Below are 9,620 nucleotides of genomic sequence, written 5' to 3'. Positions count from 1 at the left end.
CACTTTGCGATCGAAGCTGAATTTTTGACTAATCGCCGACCCATTGATTTGATTCGGGTTCAGTCTCATTGCGTCCACATTAAGTACAGGACATCACCAACGAGCGAAAACCACGTAAACACACGAGAGATAAGTACAGGACAAAATACCAAAAAAAAAAAAAACACAGAATACGAAAAGGACATCAACAAGTGAAAATACGTAAAAATATAACGAGAGACGCGCATGCGCACACACATAAATATATGGATATATACATATATATAGGGAGAGAGTGAGTAGTGATACATACATACAAACATACATACATACATACATATATACATACATACATACATTACATACATACATACATACATACATACATACATACATACATGCATACATACGTGCGTACATACACACGTGTGTGTACTCGTGCGTGCGTGTTTTGTGCGCATACGCCTGATTGATTAATTATCAGCATGTGGTCTTTGAAGCATATCATTGAGGTAGGAATGACTTTCGCATTTTCCATAACCTAGATCTCCGGGATATAAAATAAAGAACGTTTCTCAATTGTTGATGGATAATTCATATTTTGAAAATTAAAAGTATTAATTATTAACACCGAAATTCTGAATAAATATCAACATTATTATTTGTATATATGTATATTTATTTGAGAATTTAAGCCACACAAATCTAAAGGTCATGAATGACGTAAGGAGAAGAGTTTCCAATCCAGACCCCGATAGGGTCGTTTACAACATTAGCGCGCCTTAAATTTTAGATATTTCTATCTTACGTCGTCCGAGTTTAGATTTATGAAGGATGAGCAAAGGGACGCTGGCACAATCCTAGTTTCCCTAAAATTTGTGAAATGATTATAGGGAACAATCATAATGCGGATCGTGCGATTCATTTTCATCAGAAGTTTAACGTTTCATCACTTACTTGCTCCAATCATTGGACAGCAGCCATGCTGGGGTATCACCTTAAAGGTATTTAGTCAAACAAATCGACTCTAGTATCTATTATTTTTAATGTCTGGGACTTATTCTATCAGTATCTTTTGCCGAACTACTAAGTTATGGGGGCTGTAAACAAACTAACAGCACTGATGGGGGACAGATATACACATAGATACACACGCACGCACTCACACACACACATATACACATACATATACATATATTACGTGATTACATGACCGACCAGGCTATAAAATTTTGTCACACATCGCTGGTCACAATGCGCTTTTGCATTGTTTTAGACTTCAAATGACGCCACCCCGCTCACTAAGCGACCAGGCCAACATTTCCCCTTGTGGAAAGAGAGAGCAACGTGAAATAAAGTGTTTTGTGGTGACAGCGCTGAGCTGTGATGAGTATAAATACAAACTTGTTAACATTTCAAATATGATATTCTTGTCATTGTTCAATGATTAGTTGCGCTGTTTAGCAACTGGAATAGTAAATTGAATACGAGGCGAGTAGTGCAACCAATCATTAAGCGATGATGGCAATATCATAAGAGGGATGTGTGTCTCGTGTCAGTCCGCAAGTTCGCAGCGCCTTCGTTTCCGTACTGTATGGCTAAAGAGGAGATAACCACTCTGAAATGCATGGATCTGTGAGCTGTCTACAGCGAGAAATACCACGATCAGCATACCACGATCCACTGAGTTGAGTTAAGAATAGGACTTTCCTGTTATTTGGAGTTATGTGTTAGGCTTGGCGCATTGTGGTACTTGTGGAACATAAACGCGAACTTTTACATATCCCCACAAGAAAAAAATCACACACGGTCAGGTCTGGGGATCATGCAGGCCAAGCACAAAGAGCAAGGGAGGAATTTCTCTTATCGCATCGATGTTGTCCGTGCTGCAGGTGGTGGCCACATTGAACAATTGTAAGACAGGAAATAAAAGTAGATTGTGAGTAAATACTTGGGACTCAGCTGGAGTTTTCTATTGCTTTTCCTTGCTAAAATATTACATAATGAAATCGGTTCATTCGTTTTGAAGAACTCTGTATAGGACTTTTCAAACAGCAGCAGTTTTCCTTTTATTATATCATTTAGCGAAGGTAAAATTTTACTCACACAGACAGTATTTCATGAATTATTGAAAAGCTAATTCCTGCATAGATTACTTTCCGTACAAATTCTTTGTTGCAATCTGATATTTCGTCTTTGTTTTCATGACTACAAAGCATTTAAATGTTTCTTCAGATCGAATGAAGTAAAGATTAAGACATGAAGTGTTAATAACCCGTTAATCTAACCACAAACCATTACAAGACTTTTCAGCGCGCCACTAATGAGGGATTTTCATTTTAATCTTTGTTTTTTCTTTCTTCATTTGTAATTTATGGATACAAAAGGGGTTGTTTTCAATTCCAGTCCAAAGAAAGAAATATTTTCATATTTCGCATATTTGATGACCGGCTAAATAGTAGACTTAAGATTGAACGGTTTATCATCATAATCATTATCACCACCACCACCACAATCATCATCATCAACACGATTATTGTTACCATTATTGTTGTTGTTGCTGTTGTTGCTATCATTATTGTCTATGTTATTGTTGTTATGTTTGTTGTTGTAGTTGTTATTGTTGTTAAGGCGAGCTGTATGAATCGTTAGCACGCTTCGTAGCATTTCATCTGTTTTTATTTTCTGGCTTCAAATTCTGCCGGAGTCCATTTTGCCCTTCATCCTTTTGAGTTCGATTTAGCGCACTTCACAAAAAATTTCAGGCCTTCTGGGATCGATGTAATCTACTTTCACACCATCACCCCACTCGCGCAAATTACTGATCTTGTGCCAAACATTTAAAATCATTATTATTATTTGTCTTAAAATTATTCCTCTCACAGTCATTGTCTGCTCTTTTGCGGCCCGGTAACCGTAACGTTGTTAGAAATGGTATACTGTCGTGTTCGAGGCTAATTACAGTAAAAACGCCGATGGTAGAATAAGAATTACATTCCTTAGCTAGAGAGGATGCGAAATGTTTATTCTCTTATCGACTTAATTACAATTACACTTGTCGCCATCTTGAAGCAGGGCCTATAATCCAAAATATTCTAGTCATTTTAAATGATCTTGTCTAGCTACTATTATATCCATTGTGAAGAAAATCTTTTGTTGTTCTTGCAGTTGTCGCTACCGTTTCTTTACAGGTGTCCATTTTAGCTTTAGTTTTTCCGTTTTATCGAACAAGATAAAGCTGAAATGGATCTAGAGTTAATAACCTGCCAATCATTGAGCGACATTTGTATTCATATTATGAACTTCGCCAACCTACTTTCCTTTAACATACTGTTATTGATTCTTTTTAGGGGAATCAACTAAATCTATATAATATAGCCATACAGAAGCGGTTTTGTATATTCGGGCTACAAATGCTCCAAGAAACAGTACAATCGTTATAATGTTCCACCTCTCCTTGTTTGAAAACGATAGCAGATTTCAAGTCTGTAATAAAGAAAGAGGGTCATACATTGTGTGAGAAAATGATATCTGCAACAACAATGACAATAATAATACACTATCAGTTTGTTGATGATGATGATGATGATGATGATGATGATGATGATGATGATGACGACGACGACGACGACGACGACGACGACGACGACGATGACGACGATGACGGTGACGACGATGATGGTGATGAAATTATAGGGTTCCTTCGATAACAGTCGATTCCATCCCACAACTACTACTTTATTTTATTGGCCCCGAAATAATGAAAGGCAATGCTGACCTCGGTTTGATTTGAACTCTGAACATTAAGAACTGGATGTCATGCTGCAAATATATTGTCCGACGTTCTAACAATTTTATTAATCCACAACACTCTAATAATTTCTGGTTTAGGTACAAGGCCAGCAGCTTGTAAGTGTGTGGTTAGTCGATTAAATCGACCTTAGTACATAACTGGTACTGTATTTTCCGACATACAAGTCGAATTTTCAAGATAGAATAGATAGGTCGACTTATACACCAAGACGACTTTGCTGGGAGGAAAATTCTTTGTGCAATGCAGCAGATTTTGGAAAGATAGCGACGACGTTTCAATGCTAACGCTTACAATGTTTATACTACATGCAATGTCGATTTGTATGCTGGAAATACGGTATTTGATTTTACCCGGAAGGATTAAAGGCAAAGTTGGGATTTGAGTGAAATCACGCGCCTTTCAAAGCTCAACAGCAAAAAAAAAAAAAAAAAAAAAAAAAAAAACCAAAGGGTTATTTAACTGCGTGAATAAGAACAAACCAACAACAACAAAACATTGATGCATGAAGAGACATTGCAATGCAGTGAATATTAAAACGGAAATAACAGCCTCGAAAACTGATTGGTGAATATGAGGGATTAGTTTTCAAAAACACCGCTGCTGACATCAATTATATTTTCAAATACACCACGGGGTTTCAGATGAGAATTTTGATTAATTCTTCGAAATTTTATTAACTGAAGAAATTCTGAAGGACATTGACAATGGCATTATCCGCTTTATCCAATGAATAGTTTTTGTCTCAATTTCAGTGTCAATTTATCACATGCTGTCTTTTTACTTCACATAAACTCAAGATTATCACAGTGTTATACCAAAGATATGGAGAAAAACTAATGACCAGCTGGCACAATCGTTAGCACGCTGGACGAAATGCTTAGCGGTATTTCGCCCGTCACTACGTTCTGAGTTCAAATTCTGCTGAGGTCGAATTTGCCTTTCATCTTTTCGGGGACGAGGTTCCAGTTATGTACTGGGGTCGATGTAATCTACTTGGGCTCTCCCCATAATTTCCGGTTTTGTACCTTTAGTAGAAAGAATTTTACACGATATAGGAAATACACTATTTTAGATATTAGGGGCAGGCGTCGCTGTGTGGTAAGAAGCTTGCTTCCTAACTACATGGTTCCGGGTTCAGTCCTACAGCGTGATACCTGGGGCAAGTGTCTTCTACTATAGCTTCAGACCTACCAAAGCCTTGTGAATTGATTTGGAAACTGAAAGAAGCCTGTCGTATATGTATGTGTATGTGTGTCTGTGTTTATGTCTGTGTGTCGCCCACACAACCGCTTGACAACAGGTGTCGGTGTGTTTATGTCCCCGTAACTTAGCGATTCTACAAAAAGAGCGATAGATTAAGTACTAGGCTAAAAAAAGTAAGTCCTAGGGCCGACTTCTTTGACTACAAAGCCCTTCAAAGCGGTGCCCCAGCATGGTCGCAGTCAGTAAGACTGAAACAAATTAAAGACAAAAAGATAATCCTAAAATATTTAGAATAAAAAAATAAAAAACGCGAAAATTATTCGAAAAAAGAAAATGAAATTGCGTAAGGTGACAGTATATGAAGCCACAGAACGAAGCAAATGTCCCAGGGAGAAATACGAGGGTGAGTCAAAAAGCAATGCCATTTTCTTTATTTCATGTGAAGTTTTTGATAAAAAATAACTGGAAAATGTCCCAGTTATAAAGGATTACATCATTTACGTTCTGAAATATTTTGATTCTTACTTTTCAGGTTTTTAGAGGGGTAAGGAAAATTCAAAATGGCTACCCCCCTTAGAGTTACATCAAAAACAAAGAGCAGTGATTGAATTTCTTGTTGCTGAGGGGGAAACCCCTGTGAACATTCACCGACGATTAAAAAATGTCTTTGAGGACAATACTTTAGATTATAGCAATGTATGCAGGTGGGTCCGTCGTCTGAAAGATGAAAAGGTGTAACCGATAAACCCCATTCATTGTTCCAACTACAACGGAGCGAAAGAAAGAAAAATGGTTGATGGTCACGTAGGAGCCACGTGAGCAAAGGAGGAGGAGTGAGGGCGAGAGAGTGACAGAGTAATAGGATAGAATAGTGAGAGAAAAGAGGAGGCAAAAGAATAAGAGAGAGAAAAAGAGAGGTCCGAAGAAAAATATATATATATATGTCCTAAGAAAGTATCACAGGATCCACTAACGTAATCTGGAGAAAAAAGCAATACAGCCAGGTAGGCGACCACATAATATAAGACCATCAAAAGGTGAGGAGACATTATAAAACAACCGAATATATTTATTTGGAAAGGAAAATGGAAAAAAATACTAGAGAAATATTCAATCAAATTAATACAGAAAAAAGAAAAACGAAACTCGGAATAAAATATATACCCAGGTACAGCAGAAAAGAATATGAAAGCAGCACATCACACACTATCAGAAATGAAGGAAAACTAAACAAGTAACACAGTGCGCCAAGCCTAACACAGCTAACTCCAAATAACAGGAAAGACCTATTCTTAACACAAATGAATGAATTTAGTAGCTTGAAGAATATGATAAACAAAATTAAATTAGAATTTGAAAAAATAAAACATATATAAGGTAGACACACTAAAAACCAATAAAATATTGTACTCCATTAAACAGCCCCAATCGTAAACTTTAACCGTGCATCAGAAATAATTACAGCGCAAATAGTGAAATTAATGTGACGTCCTTAAAGCAAATAAAATATAATGTATTATGTATAACAACAAGAGCACCGGACATGGTACTCCGGGAGAAAACTAATATATATATATATACAGACACCTACATAGATATACGTATGTATGTATGTATATACACTCATATATACGTATGTATATACACACATACATTCATGCATACATACGTGCATACATACATTCATGTATATTAAGACATATATATTTGTAATCACGTGAATAAATATAAACAAGCTAACATTTGTTTTATGTTTATTTTTTATAAGCGCCGAAAGGTGTATATAGATACAAATAAGATGATAATATATTTTCGAACGCAGAGACGCCGTTAGAACAGCAGAAACATTGGGTAAATTACCCTTACAATTATTTGTATATACATACATATATACATACATGCATGCATACCTACATACACACATACATACATATATATATACATATATTTCATATATATATATGTGTATATATATATATACATACATACATATATATATATATATATATATATATATATATATATATATATATATATCAAATGGTTGAATGACGATTCGTCCCTTAATTGCATTAGTTTCCAAAGATTTCTAATGTTGATTCTTCATACATTACTTAGAATTTACTCGTGTAAAATGGCGCAGATAAGAAAAGTTATATAAATATATTAAGTATATAAGTTAAGTTATAGAACAAAGTTCGACAAATTCAATCATATTTTTCATAAATGGAGGAGATTAGATGTTTATATGGGATAAAATATTTATTCAATTCGGTAGACGATCGTTTCGCACAGAAAGACAATAAATTCATTTTAAGAATCTGAGTTGTGAAAGATTATTAATTAGTAATAAGAAAAATAAGAAATTATTAAAGAAAAAGGTGACTTTAGAATTACATGGATATTGTTTTCTTACTAATTTTTAATATGTAATTGTTCTAGGAGTCATGTGTTTTAAATAGACGGCAGAAGTTCGCCATTACCATCTACCAGAGCCGTTTGGAGCTAGGGTGTTTCGCTCATAAACACATACATCGCCCGTTCTGAGATTCGAAACCGCGATTAAGGAAATCAGAATTCATTTCACAACTACGGATTTCACGAGCGAGTTTTACTTGGTAACATATACCGCAGTTTTGCAAATTGTTTTTAAGTGATTACTTAACGCCGAACTGATATAGCCATATTCAGGGGTCCACGACAAATCCTTGACCCTGCAGAACATCTAGCGTGTAACAGCTGGAGGAGAAAGACAGCTGTGCTAGCAACCAGCTTCTACTAATTTTCATCTGAGTTGATTGGAGTGATATGGAATGAGGCGCCTTGCTTAAGGACACAATGCGCCTCCTGGTCCAGGACTTGAAGACCCTAACCACTAAGCCATGCGTTTTAGCTAAGACAAGAAATATATCATATTTCAATCAATTGTAGAATTTCTGTGGTTTCTGCAGGTAGTAAAAGACACTCCTCTTCTGGATAGGGCACGTTGTCCAGCAGTAGGAATTGAACTCAAGTCTAATGATTAACAAATTATTAATCAGTTTTTACAGCGTTTACAGCAATGATTTATAACACGCTGTATTACCTATTTACACGAAGATAGAGTGAGCTGTTGAGAGTTAAGTGTCTTAACCAAAGAATTAAAAAAAAAGAAAAAGAAGGAAAACATTGTGTCGAATCGACTTGGTCGTCAGTTCTGCAGAGAGAGAGAGAGAGAGAGAGAGAGAGAGAGAGAGAGAGAGAGAGAGAGAGAGAGAGAGAGAGAGAGAGGTAAAAAAAACAGTAAAATAATAAGACAAATTACAAAAGAGATATTAAATATTTGTGTTTATTATTCAGCTAAAAAAAAAAGAGAGAAAGGAATCGAAAACAACTATCGAAAAACAGTCGAAAACCAAAATATACATAAAAATAAAATCAATCAATACAAATATATTTATTTCCAGACATACATGTCAGGCAACAACTAGAACGACCAGCTTATTTTGGCGAACAGACGTCTGAATAAACAGACTTACTGACCATTCACAAGATTGAATAAAGCAGACGACCGATATAGATCTTGATTTCCAACTAATTTTTATTTTTACCTGATTTTCTTCTTATCTCTTATCGTTTATCTGTCTATCATTCTATCTATCTCAAATATACACAACACTTAACATTTCCCACCACGTCTTTTTTTCACTTGTTTTAGCCACTGGTCTGCGGCCATGCTGGGGCACTGCTTCGAAGTCTTTAGTTGAACAAACCGACCCTAGTATTTATTTTAAAGTCTGGTTTTTATTCTCTTTTGCAGAACCGCAAACTTACGATAAATCGATAAATTAAGTACCAGTTGCGTAATAGGGTCGATCTAATCGACTGGTTTCCTCCTCCAAAACTTCGGGCCTTCTGGCTAGAGCAGAGAAGATTATATTACCGCTTCCTCGACTCAGCCCACCCCACCTAAAAGTAATAAACTGACAATGCGGTTAAAGCTTTAGACAAAATCTCCTCCGTGATTCATACGCGTTCGGTATGATCTGAGTTCAAATGCAACAGAAGTCAATTATGCCCTTTATCTAGTGTAGATAAAATAATGGACCAATCAAATATCTGCATTGAATCACACTTTAGCATTTCAACTACGTTAGAAACTATTATTTTACGGAATCCAGACAACCAGAGATAAAGAAATTCCAACGGGATCCAAACTCAAAGGGGACCTAACCCAGAGATCCATCATTTCCCCAAATACACCAATATTATCATTCTAAATGCTAATATTTTGTGGCTGAGCACAAGAGGGGGATATATTAAATTACATCGGCATTAACATAAGCCAGGCGATATACAGGGATTACAAATGAGATATCGAATTAGCTCTATTTTATGGCTTCACTTATTTCTACACCTTTATCTACACACTTTTTGAATATGTAAGTACGTTTGGCTGTGTTTACATCTTTCCTCTCTATTCTTTCGTGTGTGTGTGTGTTTGTGTGTTTGACCGGAATAACTATATCTTTCAAAGCCTGGTACTTAGTCTATCGGCCTCTTTGACGCACCGCTAAGTTACGGGTGCGTAAACGCACCAGCACCGGTTCTCAAGCGATAAAGGACATATATATATATATATATA

General features: G+C 36.0%; 1 long non-coding RNA gene across 1 annotated transcript in view; it reads left to right on the top strand.

Annotated features, from left to right (window-relative positions):
• The window catches only part of LOC128249187 (uncharacterized), a 54,426-nt gene that overhangs the window by 11,790 nt on the left and 33,016 nt on the right, over window positions 1-9,620 (top strand). The gene's annotated exons all lie outside the window — the stretch shown is intronic.

This window comes from Octopus bimaculoides, chromosome 12 (genome assembly GCF_001194135.2).
Source record: "Octopus bimaculoides isolate UCB-OBI-ISO-001 chromosome 12, ASM119413v2, whole genome shotgun sequence".
Classification (NCBI taxonomy): Eukaryota; Metazoa; Mollusca; class Cephalopoda; order Octopoda; family Octopodidae; genus Octopus; species Octopus bimaculoides.
The sequence above is the reverse complement of the archived record's forward strand: the minus strand, read 5'-3'. Positions and strand labels throughout refer to the sequence as shown.